This window comes from Diadema antillarum, unplaced genomic scaffold (genome assembly GCF_040938485.1).
Source record: "Diadema antillarum isolate AM-2024a unplaced genomic scaffold, OU_Dant_1.0 seq00001469_RagTag, whole genome shotgun sequence".
NCBI lineage: Eukaryota > Metazoa > Echinodermata > Echinoidea > Diadematoida > Diadematidae > Diadema > Diadema antillarum.
Genome location: NW_027272208.1, coordinates 838,745 through 851,460, shown reverse-complemented (window position 1 = coordinate 851,460; position 12,716 = coordinate 838,745). Strand labels below are relative to the sequence as shown.

At 37.5% G+C, this 12,716-nt stretch overlaps 1 protein-coding gene across 1 annotated transcript in view; it reads right to left on the bottom strand.

The window, feature by feature from the left end:
- Positions 1 to 7,759, bottom strand: part of LOC139709770 (probable G-protein coupled receptor No18) — a 48,120-nt gene extending 40,361 nt beyond the window's left edge. Inside the window, exon 1 of the mRNA XM_071621731.1 lies at positions 7,468 to 7,759. The gene's annotated coding sequence lies outside the window, so the exon portion shown is untranslated. The remainder of the gene's footprint in view (positions 1 to 7,467) is intronic.
- Between the last annotated feature and the right edge of the window lie 4,957 nt (positions 7,760 to 12,716).

Here is a 12,716-nt window from a genome sequence, read left to right as displayed (position 1 = left end):
ATATGAGCACCTGTTTGCTTTGGAAAGGACGGCGTGAATGCCATCGTTGACGACAGCCTTGAGCGATCTCGATGATGGCACCGTGATCTAGACTTCATTATCGCAGTGAACGAGCGATTATCATTCGGCGTGAGAGTCTGGGGGCGCTATAGCAAGGCCTAAAATGATAAAGGTAAACAAAAAGGACTATCATAACTTAAGATTTAAGATGCACTGTCTAACCTAATATCTCGACGCATGGTAATTGTCGAATACCCACAATCAATTGTCTCTTTCTGTTTCTTCTTTCAAAATAATTTCCTCTTTTCCTCTTTTCCTTTACTGTGTTTTGTTTTTCTCTCTCTATCTTTCTCTTTACAAGAGAGGTTGCTTGTGTTTGTTTGTCCGTCTGTTTGTTCGTTTGTTTATATGTATAGGTCTGTATGTGTTGTACACCTTCTATATTATGTCTAGCTAATTGCTTTTTGATGTTATTTAGTCTTTTTGTCCACGAGGAGACTGCAAAATACAAGCTTAGCTTTTTAGCATGTCTCCTCCATTTCCTGCAACTTTAGTTTCAATTCAATTTTCATTGTTTACTTTGCTTTTGTGATGCGTAGTATTGTCAACTTCACGTATTTTTCTTTGTTACTACATTGCATTGATGTTGTGTTATTTTGTGTATGAAAATGTTGTTGGAAATAACATAAATGAAATGAAATGAAAATGAAATGAAATGGAGTGGAATTTTACCTGTGTTATTGTACCTGACTATATCCACATGGGCGTGAACTCGTTAGTTTGTTTGCAGTGGGCGTATGTGTGAGAATGAGAGCTTTCAGGTAAATTGTTGCCGAAGAGAATACAAGTGTATTTAGTTTTATGGAGCATGATAACAAAACAAAACGTTCATATACGATGTACAACATGGGACAATTAAGATTAATATGCGTCATTATTGAATATATACGCACTACTTTTCCACTGGCTCGTTTATGTCTGATTTTGGGAAACTGATTATCATTTTTCTCAAGCAAGAGCTGAAGATATTCTGACATAGTTATATAAGGTTTACCACCAGCAGAAGAGACTGCATGGACAATTACTGAACGTGCCCTAAACGACAATAAACTTGACAGCTTTACTGTGCAGGGGCACATACCTTACCAACGTGGTGTTATTGAATGTTTGAATCTCTGCGTCACATCTTTTCAAATTGGGTATCGGGTTCCCCGTCTCAAGCCCGTCGCACAGATCGCCACGAACGTGCCCGGATGCAATAATTAGGCTAAACCGGTTCGTTGCGATACACTATACACCCCTCTTTTTTCTGACCTGTTGGCACTAGCATTTTGGACGCGATGATCATCGCTTAGAAGGCAGGTAATCATATCAGGTTACCAAGGAACGATTGGGTCTTTTTGAAAGTTTCACGGATAGAAGAAGTTTTCCATACCTCTCAGGTAAACTGTCAAAAAATTCCATTCATCTTGTTTGTAAAAAAAAGGCTTCCAATAGCAAATTCGACTAAATTGACTTTGGCTTAATTTTACCGAAGATTTGAAACATTTTGTTATGTCTCGATGTTTTCCTTTGCGATTGAATTGCAATAGAGGAGAGAGGACTTAATACTTAAGAATTAGAAAGTAGGGCCAGAATGACCAAAAAAATCATCATAGATAGAGGTATATGTAAAATGGCATCCCTGTTCTGTTTATTGACATTATGGACTTTACAGCGTTTAAAATATGATTTATTCAATGTCACGATGATAAAACCCTTCTTGAACCTTCTTCATCCCAAAGATACGTCAAGAAATTTGTCATTTGAAGAATGTACATGTGAAAAGGGCTTACGTTTAACTCTTAGGGAAAAAAATGTTGTTTTTTCCATCGAAACAATATACTCTCTGTGAGCCTTTTTGAGACTTTTTTTTTCTTTCTGGTCAAAAGTGTTGCCTTTATCTTTGCTTATCACAAATTGAAACGTCCTCGTAAGGGAAAGTACCCATTTCAGTACATTTAGAGAAAATAATGAGGCACCACAGTCTTCTGATTTCAGTCGTCACTGACAAGAGCTTTAGGGTACGAACGAGGATAGTTGTGAAGATATAAGGTAGGGCCTATATCAAATGTCGCTGAAATTGGTCATGTTTGAAAGGCCATCTTGTGATATTTTTTTTTTCTCTCTCTATACCTGAAATGACGTAGATCGAAGTGACGATGAACTTTTCAAAATAACGTTTCGATCACGAGAATCATTATGTTCCTGTTCTATTACTAAAATCTTCAATACCTACTTCGCCTTTCTTATCATCTTCACTTTTCTATAGTACACCCCCTCCCCAGAGCCAGACAACAAATAACAAAGACGTGATTATGCTGTATTCAAACAGTTACCTGTTGGACAATTGATGGAGAGGGATGGGGTCTTTATAGCTAGAAGCCGTGGCGCTTGAAAGAAGCATTACAAACAACCACAAACGCACAGCGATATTATGAATATTATTTCCCAGCGCACACGATGAACTGTGATATAACTCCGCTTTAAGTGCGCGAGCAAAGAGTTTCCTTTTATAGGTACGGTAGACGGAATTTCTGAGTATAGACATGTCACACTGTAGTGCTATATTACCTAAACATTCAGAGAACATTGTATTCCTCCTCACAACGCCAGATTTTTTTCCCCTTACTGTGAAGTAAGTACACGGGACTAACATCCCATTTTCGATTATAGGGATGTCTTTTGCATCATAATTGTTATGAGGTAGCTCGTGGAGCCTGAAGTGACGGACACCTCATGCTGTAGAAAAAAATACTAATTGATCGATGCGGAACATTATGAGCTGGTTGTGGTATTACAAACGCGCTGACATCCCTATATGCAACATGTAACCCAACATGGCAATATATACTCATATCACGGTTAATGCGACGAAAGCTTAACTAGAATATGGATTATCATGAATAATGGATGTTGTCCTATCCTTGTCAACTCCATTTCGGTGGCAGCTGCGAGGAAGAGAGAAGGGAAATGAAAACAGGGTAGCTGCATCCAAAGCTTTCCTATTTCAAATATGAAAGGAAATTGATGAAGACAGTATTTTCCCCACTTCTAAATTAGTTTGCAAATTGACACATCCAATTCTAATCCGTGACGTGATAATTGAAAGATTTTTTAAAATTCATTTATAGAATGGATGCCTTGTCAAGAAGGGTGCCCTCCAATATGCTTTCTCCACAGGAAAAAAAAAACACCAAAAAAAAAAAAAAAACTTGGATAGAAGGGTCTGACCAGCACCGCTTTGATGGGAGTCAAATCACTGGCCAGCCTAGATTAATTCGAGGCAATATCACTACAGCAAACAGCAAAATAATGCTCAATAATTTGTTTGTTTTTATTCTAAAAAAAATTGTGTGAAGCACTGGAGTCAAGACTGGTGTATTGTTTGTTTTTAATTGTTATCTATTTATACACCCGAGAACAAGGTAGAATTTAACTCGAGATTCACTAAAAGCCAGAGGCATTTAATTGTCTCGAAGAATATTAGCTATATCAAAAGCCATGGTGGCGTTTTGTCTTCCGTCACAAAGGGAAGAATTTACACAGGCTGAATTCATTTAGGCCGAATTCCGTGTCAATAACAGGTTCATTGCTTTTATAGTACCGCAGCTTTACACTTGCCGTCAGTAGCTTTAATCGATTGTGAAGGACAGCTGGTATAACTTACAGGTCGGCAAATGATTCAATGATAAATGAACTATGACACTTTTTGATGGTTACCGCTGACACAAGTTCTTATTGATTTGCTAATGAGAAAGATGCAATGGATTTTTGCGGCGCAGATTGCTAAATTGAACAATTTAATTGCCGACAAATTGAACGGGCAATGGCATTCGGAATGCGAGCGCGTGACTGTGAGTGTGTGTGTGTGAGCGTGTGTGTGTGTATTTTCATTTGTCTCCCTGTGTCTGTCTCTCTGTCTAATACGATTCATGCCTATTGTCTACGCCTGCGTTTGTGTTTGACTCTTGATTAGTTTTTACGTGAACACCACTAGGAAAGCGATTAGTGCTTTTTATAGATAATATTACGCAACTACTTTTTTGTTTACCTAATCAATATGATCCATCAGAAGAAGACATAAAGACGATGAAGATAAACAAATTTTGGTGTTTTGTTTGTTTGTTTTTATTTTTGTTTTGTATTGTATTGTTTTGTTTTGCCTGCATGGAGCATATACTGCTGTTGCTGCTAATTCCAACGACCTCGACTAAAGGGTCCTCAAGATTGAAAGTCCATGATCTAGACCACTAAGTGCAATACATCCTCCCACATTATTTTTTATAATGTGAATGATAATGAGTAAATTTGACAGTGTGTTTGTATTTCCTTTAAATCTTTTGTTGAACTTTATGTTGATATGTTATAGGGACATAACTTTTACTATAACTGTATAATGATTATAGAGACAATTCCAAACAAATGACATTGACAATATCTATTGTTACTGTCTCCTTCTGGTACAATCAAAATTTCCATCAATGATTATACATTAGTGCAATGTGCGTTATTTATACATCTATCAATATCTCTTTTATTATTTTTCCCCTCTCAGCATCCTTCTCATTTCAGATGTATAACATCAGGCGCGTGCTCTAGACCCAACGCCGGACATCAACATTATGCCAAGACGCGAGTTACAGTACACCACAGAGACCACACTTAAATATATCGACCTGTAAGAAAGTGATCAAAATGATGTTCACTCGAAGGATGAAGATTTCATAACAAAAGCAAAGTATTCATGCATTCCGGGGAGACGGTCTACGTTACCCCTATTTCACGACTTCATTACTCTAGGAAGAGATCGGTGTCTCTTTATACTTCACTTTTATTACTTCACTCGTCACACCCTGACAAGCTTGTAAAGTAACGCGATTTGTACCTGAAACTGAAATTCTGCTTTAGCTTTTCATCAACAGCCTCGTGAGTGAGGTTTCATTATGGTCATCGGTCGTATCATTAACACTGATCTGCAGAATGACTATGTGTTCCATTAGCATTATACTTATCTATCATGATTATTGTACGGTATAACACCATCATTATAATCATTTCCATTTTCACCATTATAGCATCACCATTGCTTATCAATGACATCATCATTTTCAAACGCGGACTGCAGTAGGAGCAGAGCTTCGTACAGAGGATGGAGAAGGTTCGGTATACAGGTTTGAACAAAAGATACTTCAGGCACAGAGTCAAAGCCTGCCTTTGGCCCATATATACAGTAGATATCACATCTATATACCTAGATAATCTCTTTCCCTTTTCTCTGCTTGAAGTGCTGACCAAAACAAGTCTTTACTGCTTTGATTTTGGGGATTCTGCAGTTGGCCTCATTTTTCTGAGGGTATAGATTTTGTCCAGCACTATAACTGTCTTCGAGGTGGATTTAATCAAGCTTTGTGTTATTCGCGTCCTGGAAAAAAAAAAGAAACGTTGCACGTCATTATTTCAAGATGCCTGCGAACTCTTCTGGAAAATCAATGTCCATCCTCTATTATAGTGACTGACCATGCTATTGATGTTGTAATGATTATAGTAAGCGTTGTCAGTATCAGGATAATTCTCAGTCCACATCATGATTATGATTATGATGATGATTATCGTGTTATCATTATAATAGTTATCATCGATTTTATTATCGCTATCATCGACATTCATAATCAATATTTATAATGGCGATGATCACCTCGGAGGTTTTGCAGAGGCAGGAAAAGTAGAAGAGAGCAATACGAAGAGAGCGAATATAGTCCCGTCTGTGCAATTATCATGCAAGATACGTATATCCATGATATACTCCTCCGTTGTCCCATCTTTAAAAGTCACTCCGATGTTGTGGTTACTACATATATCGCATGTAGGACGAGCAGGCTCTCCTTGCTCCGGCGTTAAAAAACCAAGGCTCTTGTTGTTCTTTAATGATGAGAATCTCCTCGACATCTTTTTACATGATTTATGGGAAGTTACCATGTCGACAGCACTGATAACCTAAAAAACAAACATGTTTACCCTTCACGATTATTCCGATTCACTTGCTCATCAGCTCTTCAAACAAGTTACAACGGGAAGCAGCATTTCAATTCCAATTCACTTTATTTCGCTCGACCTCGATCCAGTTGAACTTTGTTTTCAATCTGGAGTTTACCCATGTGCCTGAATAACAGAGAATGGAAATGGTGTGATTTTACGATTGGCGTTTGATGACTATCAACATTCATGCCCAGTGATGTTCATCTGATCTTCACGCCATTCAGTGATAAGTCTTTAAGGAATGATCGTGACAATATGTAAGGCCTACTATTGAGATTGATGTGACTTTAAGCTAACACCTCTGCAGACAGGGTGTCTCAAGTCGCTGAATTCGCGAAGTTTGTCTGGTTATTATGCAATCGTATCAATACCAGGCCCTGCCTGTCGTCACTTCCGAAGTAGCACTGATTTTACGGTGTTGATATAAGGTCAACGATTAACCAGTTACTAATCATAAACCGCATCATCGCTCACTGTTTTGAGATCTAGTCCACTAGAACCAGTAAACTAATCAAGGCAACCATGGTCATCAAGGGATAAACAAAAAGGGAGCAATTTTAGTTTGAAGCTGCGAGTATTAGCATTTTTTCTGGATGGGACACGGGTTGACGGCAAAAGGTCAAAACTATGGTCTTCAACGACCAAAATGATAATAGCGAGTTGAATGACACGGTTAACAAAATAGCAAAGTGTTTGAAGAAATACCTTGACAAGTCCTTTCTTGACAATGTCGTCTCTGCCTCAGAGTCATGCTGAGTTCTCTATACCACACGTAATTGACTTGCGAAAAGCGGATCGTTTTACTGAAAATTTTACTTTAAAAATTGTCACAGGGATAAGAGTTAATGGGGTCGTGGTCATCAAAATTTAATCACGCTATCAAAGGCATGTCATATGTGGACGGAGCATTTGCACTATTCATAGCATAACATGGTAGTTGTCAATGATCTCATAGGGCGCCTTATACGCAATGATAAAAAGTATAGGTAATTAGCCTCATACTGAATCATTAAAAACTGTAACCAACGTGATGTGCTATGAGGCCCATCGTATTAAAAAAATGCTTGTACAACGGATATTCTGAGTTACAATAACTGCAGCCACCACACAACCACATCATTATCTTGAAGTCAATAATATAGTCATTACTCAAGCTGTTGTTACAGTAACTGTGATTTACATTGCGACTTTGTTCTACAGTGCAATAATTGTAAAGTTCTTTACGAAACTGGACCCTTAGAAATTTAACCAAGGCATTGTCACTTAACATGATGTTGTGACACGTTACTTGAATAAGAATTCCAGATATGACTATCTGTTGACAAAATCGAAAGAATGACTATACGTATGAACAAGAGAGACAAGAAAAAAAAAATCAAAATAGCTCACCGAGGTATTCCAATCCAACAAAACAAACACAAACTGCAGAGTTGACTGGACGTGATCGGGTAGCTCACAGCTGCTTTTCTCGCGATCTGTCTCTCAACATCCCGCAGTGAAAATCGAATAAACCCTCGAAATGGTAATCGATGAACGCTGCATTCCGTTTTAGATCAAGCCCGAGCCTTAACGAATGCAAACAAGGAAAGAGTACGACATCGTCAGTTGGAGATAAATTGACTCATGGGGACCGGGTGACACAGCCGTCTAACTCCGCCGATGCAGCCCAGAGCTCCCCTCACCACTGACAATCAAAATTTGTCTGAACCTCCGACGAACGCGAGACTTCGCGCCACAGAACCCTGGTCGTCTGCTCCGTTGTGTGAGTTGAGCTGACAGTGCGCGCGTGTCAAAAATTTCCCGTTTGAACACAGGTCGTCTGCGCTGCGCGTCACAGGTCCGACGACGTAATCTTACGGAGAGTGTCAGGTCAACTTTGAATTTCATGAAATTCCATAGATTTTTTTTCCGTATGCGTACTTGACGTTCATCATTTGGTAAACTATCATGTTAATCTTAATACCGTTGTTTCGTTTGTTTGATTCATTCATTCTTTCTTTCTTTCTTTTTCGGGTAGGGATTTTCATCGTAGTACCTAATGCATGCTCCCCCCCCCCCCCTCCCCGTGTCGTGATAACGAGCAAGCTAAAATCAATATAGCGCGCGTTCTAATGTATATGCAGACTCTGTGTTTTGTTTTGTCTTATCCCGTTGGCGTTGATGTGTGAATCATTTTAACATTCATTTTGTCTGCCCTTGGAATATGTAGAAAACTGCTACATCGTCGCTCTTTGTCTGGAATCTGGATGCAAATAATGGCTGCCAGTCATGTCGACTTACCTTCATCGCTTGGGTAATATGTATTTAATCCCACCCACCCCCCTTCTCGTTGTATTATTTACGTTTTACTGAAAGAGGAAAATATTCATATCTAATCTTTAAATTTATTAATGTTTTGAATGTCCCCAGTCAAGTTGAATGTTACATTCAAGTTTAGTATAACTGACAGTACAAAAGAGTAGATCTTACGTAAAGCGTAGAACATGCAGATCCAGGAACAGATTAGTTCCACTATACGCTTCAGTATAATAATATGAATTCACATAACGTATAAAGGAAACCAAAACCCAAAGAAAAATGTGGATTGAGTGAAAGTAGCACAGTAGTAGAGCAAATCAGTGAGAGTTTGAGGAAAATCGGACAATCGATGCAAAAGTTATGAATTATAAATGTTTTGGTGTTAGAACCACTGGATAAGGAGACTACTTGAGTTTATGACATCATGTGTGGGCAACAACTTAAAGAAAATATACAGAAAATTCAATTCTTTCACTTTTCTAGCGTAATGAAAGAGAACTTCACTAACTGCTTTCAGAAAGCAGGGGTAACGTGTTATACTGCCCTTAACATTTATGTCAGTATCAAGTTGATGGAATGTGTAATTTTCATGAAAAATTATTTTGTGCATCAAATGCATCAACTTACGCCAGATTCAACCTCACAATGTTAACTTATTATATCAAAACTTAATATATCAGAGAAATCCATTTAAGAAAAACAATTATGATATGTGTATGCCTAATAAACAAACAAACAAACAAACAACAAACATTCAATCAGGAGATGTCTTTACTATATCCAACATGGTCCAATAAACGAATGTATATACATGCAGTGTTTGATCATAGGGAAACGACTAACAAAGGACATCGGTATCAGAATAAATGTCCAAAGTGGCTTGTATTTTCCTTGTCGACCATGTATGATCGTATTATCAACGAAATCTTTCGCAGTTCGAGTAGAACTTCAACAGTGTTAAGTAGTTTGGGTCGACTTGAGTTTGTAAAACATATGAAAATACACGTTGTAGGCGGAAATGTTTTGCTGACGGTCGAAACAAGATCCGTCGTCTTTCTCTTCATGTATTTATAGGTCTTAGGTATACATTTGCATAATAACAATGTTTGAGGACTTATCACTTATTATATTTGTATATGTGTGTGTGTGTGTGTTTGTTCTTGTACATATCATTATGTGTGTGTGTGTGTGTGTGTGTGTGTGTGTGTGTTGTGTGTGTTTGTAAATTCCACTAGGCGTTTGACTGTGTCAAAGTTTTTCCCAGATTTTTTGTTTGTTTGTACAGTTTCAGTTTCAGTTTGTTTTATTTCTCCACTTGTACAAACTTCAATGCAGTCAATGAGAGGGAAAGCGAGAAAGCACTAATATTATTTTAAAGAATGATGTTTGTTTTGTATACTTCACTCACACATTTTGTATCTTGGGATACCCGATGCTCCAACAGCTAAATAAATATCTAAATCTGCGATATACACCAGATATAACTTATCTAGAGAATCTTAGTGACAGCAAAGTTGCTACTCTTTTTTTCTTTGCCAATGGCATGTAGTGATGGCACCTGCTAAAAACGATAGCATAGTTTTCCCCATACGTATATGATTTATACGAATTTGGAATGTGAGAAGTAAATTGTGTTACCGCATAGATTCAGATGGGAGAAAGGCATGCCTTGAAGGGAGTCGATCGGCGGGACATTTTGGTTGTAAAGACTATAAAAGCATGCCATGCAGTGCAGCTCGTCTTCATCGTCGATTTATCAATTTACAACTTCTGTCCGTCGCGTTACGATTCGCTGCCAATCTGGACGCGGCCAATTGAGCAACACCTTCGGAGATTGAGAAGATTGAAATGACACACACACACGGACGGGTTTGTGTCTAGTAGCGTGCTGTAGTCAAACAACATTACATACGCACAATTTTTTTCTTTCTTTTTCATGACAACCATTGAAAGGAACGCAAACCCAAAGAGTAATGTGGATTGAGTGAAAGCAGCAACATTAGTAGAACACATCAGTGAAAGTTTGAAAAAAATCGGACAATCGATGCAAAAGTTATGAATTTTTAAAATATTTGTGTTGGAACCGCTGGATGAGGAGACTACTAGAGGTTATGACGTATGAGTGGACAACAATACCAAGAAAATATAAAGAATATTCCACAAAAATTCATTTTTCATGAAAATTGCAAATTCCATCAACTTGATACTGACATATGCTAAGGGTAGCAATTATTGTCCCTGCTTTCTGAAAGCGGTTAGTCGAGTGCTCTGTCATAATACTAGAAAAGTGAATTTTTGTCGAATTTTCTTTATATTTTCTTTGTATTGTTGTCCGCTCATACGTCATAACCTCTAGTAGTCTCCTCATCCTGTCGTTCCAACACCAAAACTTTAAAAATTCATAACTTTTGCATCGATTGTCCGATTTTCCTCAAACTTTCACTGATGTGTTCTACTAATGTTGCTGCTTTCACTCAATCCACATTGCTCTTTGGGTTTGCGTTCCCAATCAGAATGGTCTTCCCTATTCTTGAGAGCGTATGGGCAGTGTACACTATGTTGTGCGGTATAAGAGTTGTTACTAATAATCATCATGATGATGATGATGGTGATAATGACGTTTATTTTTATCATCATTATCATTATTATTGTTGTTGTTATCATTCATATTGTTATCATTATAATGATAATGATGATGATGATTATTATGATTATGATGATGATGATGATTATCATTATTATCATCATTATTGTCCGCAGTATTATCATCATTAATGATCATATTAAAAGCAACATGACCCTATAGTGTCCCTCTCACCCAAGCATTCATTGGGGTCTGTAAATTCACAAGAAGACAAAACGTGTCAGAAACATTTGAATAAACCTTCTTTGAGCTAACTCTGTCTACAAACATGAAAATCAAAAACCGTATATTCTAAATTGCCACTTTATAAGCTGATATTCCCAATGTGATATACACTGTATAAATGAAGATTATTACAGTTGTTATCGTCGTCATGTTTGTCGTTAGAGGTTGTGAAAGGCAGACTCGTGAAACTTTGACTTATAGGTCCAGGGTGCGTCTCTGCATGCTTGGACGTAAATCGCTTAAAACTGACGAGTATAAGGCAAGTAATTCCATCATGTTATCACGTATGATGACAACATAATGGAGGTTTGTATTTTGGTGCTGTCTTAAGAGACCTTGAAGGGACGGTATAGTTTTGGTTGAGATGGGGATTTAGATTTGAACTTTTTTTGCAATATAATTAGAAACCAAATATATGAAATGTTAAAGAGCATATGCAATTCTAAGAGGAATTCAAAGTTTATTTGATGAAAATTGGTTTTGAAATGGCCGAGATATCTGAAAACAAAGAGGTCCTTATGAATGCGGGTTGAACCCACCTTTATCAGGACCACTTTGCTTTACTTTGTTTTTAGTATCTCAGCCATTTCAAAACCGATTTTCATCAAATCAATTGTGAATACCTCTTAGAATTGTATGCTCTTTGATATTTCATATAAGTTAAACCGGAATCTCCACCTCATCATTCAAAACTCTACCATGCCTTTAATAAAGACGCAAACGAGAAGCTCAAACATTATTATGTGTCATTTTTTAATGCTTTTCCGTGTCGCGTCATCTCATGTATACAAGTGTCAAGTATACATGCAGTCCTCTCGATGACACCAAACACACTAACCATTTACTTTCCTCGCCCATATATTGCACAAAAATGTGAATGACACTTCAATTTTTAGTAATGAACGTTACTGGTATATTCTGGTATATTCTGTATTCAAACAAGTACATGTAGTAACAATACATGGTACCTCCTTTCGGAGTGGGACTAATTCTCTATGCAATGTATGGTGTATATTACCCTATGATGACATCGAATTTTTCTCTCACTTCTGTCAGTATACCTGATATGATCCGAGATATGATATTTACACACACAAACACTCACATACACACGCTGTTTTTGTTTTTCAATAATATTTATATTTGATTTCTGTAATGTTCCACAACAGAACAGTCATCTTGAATGTATACAAACAATATTCAGTAAACAATGATTAATCAAACGAAAACAATCAATTGGTACAGAACCCGAGAATCATACATGTACATCTTAAATTTATACACAAACTTACTCATACACTTCCTCTTATCTTTTGTGTGCCGGAACCAAAACGTGAATTGAATTCCTCATTATTACACACACACACATACACACACACACACACACACACACACACACACACACACACAAGCACACACACACACACACACACACACACACATACACACACACACATACACACACACACAC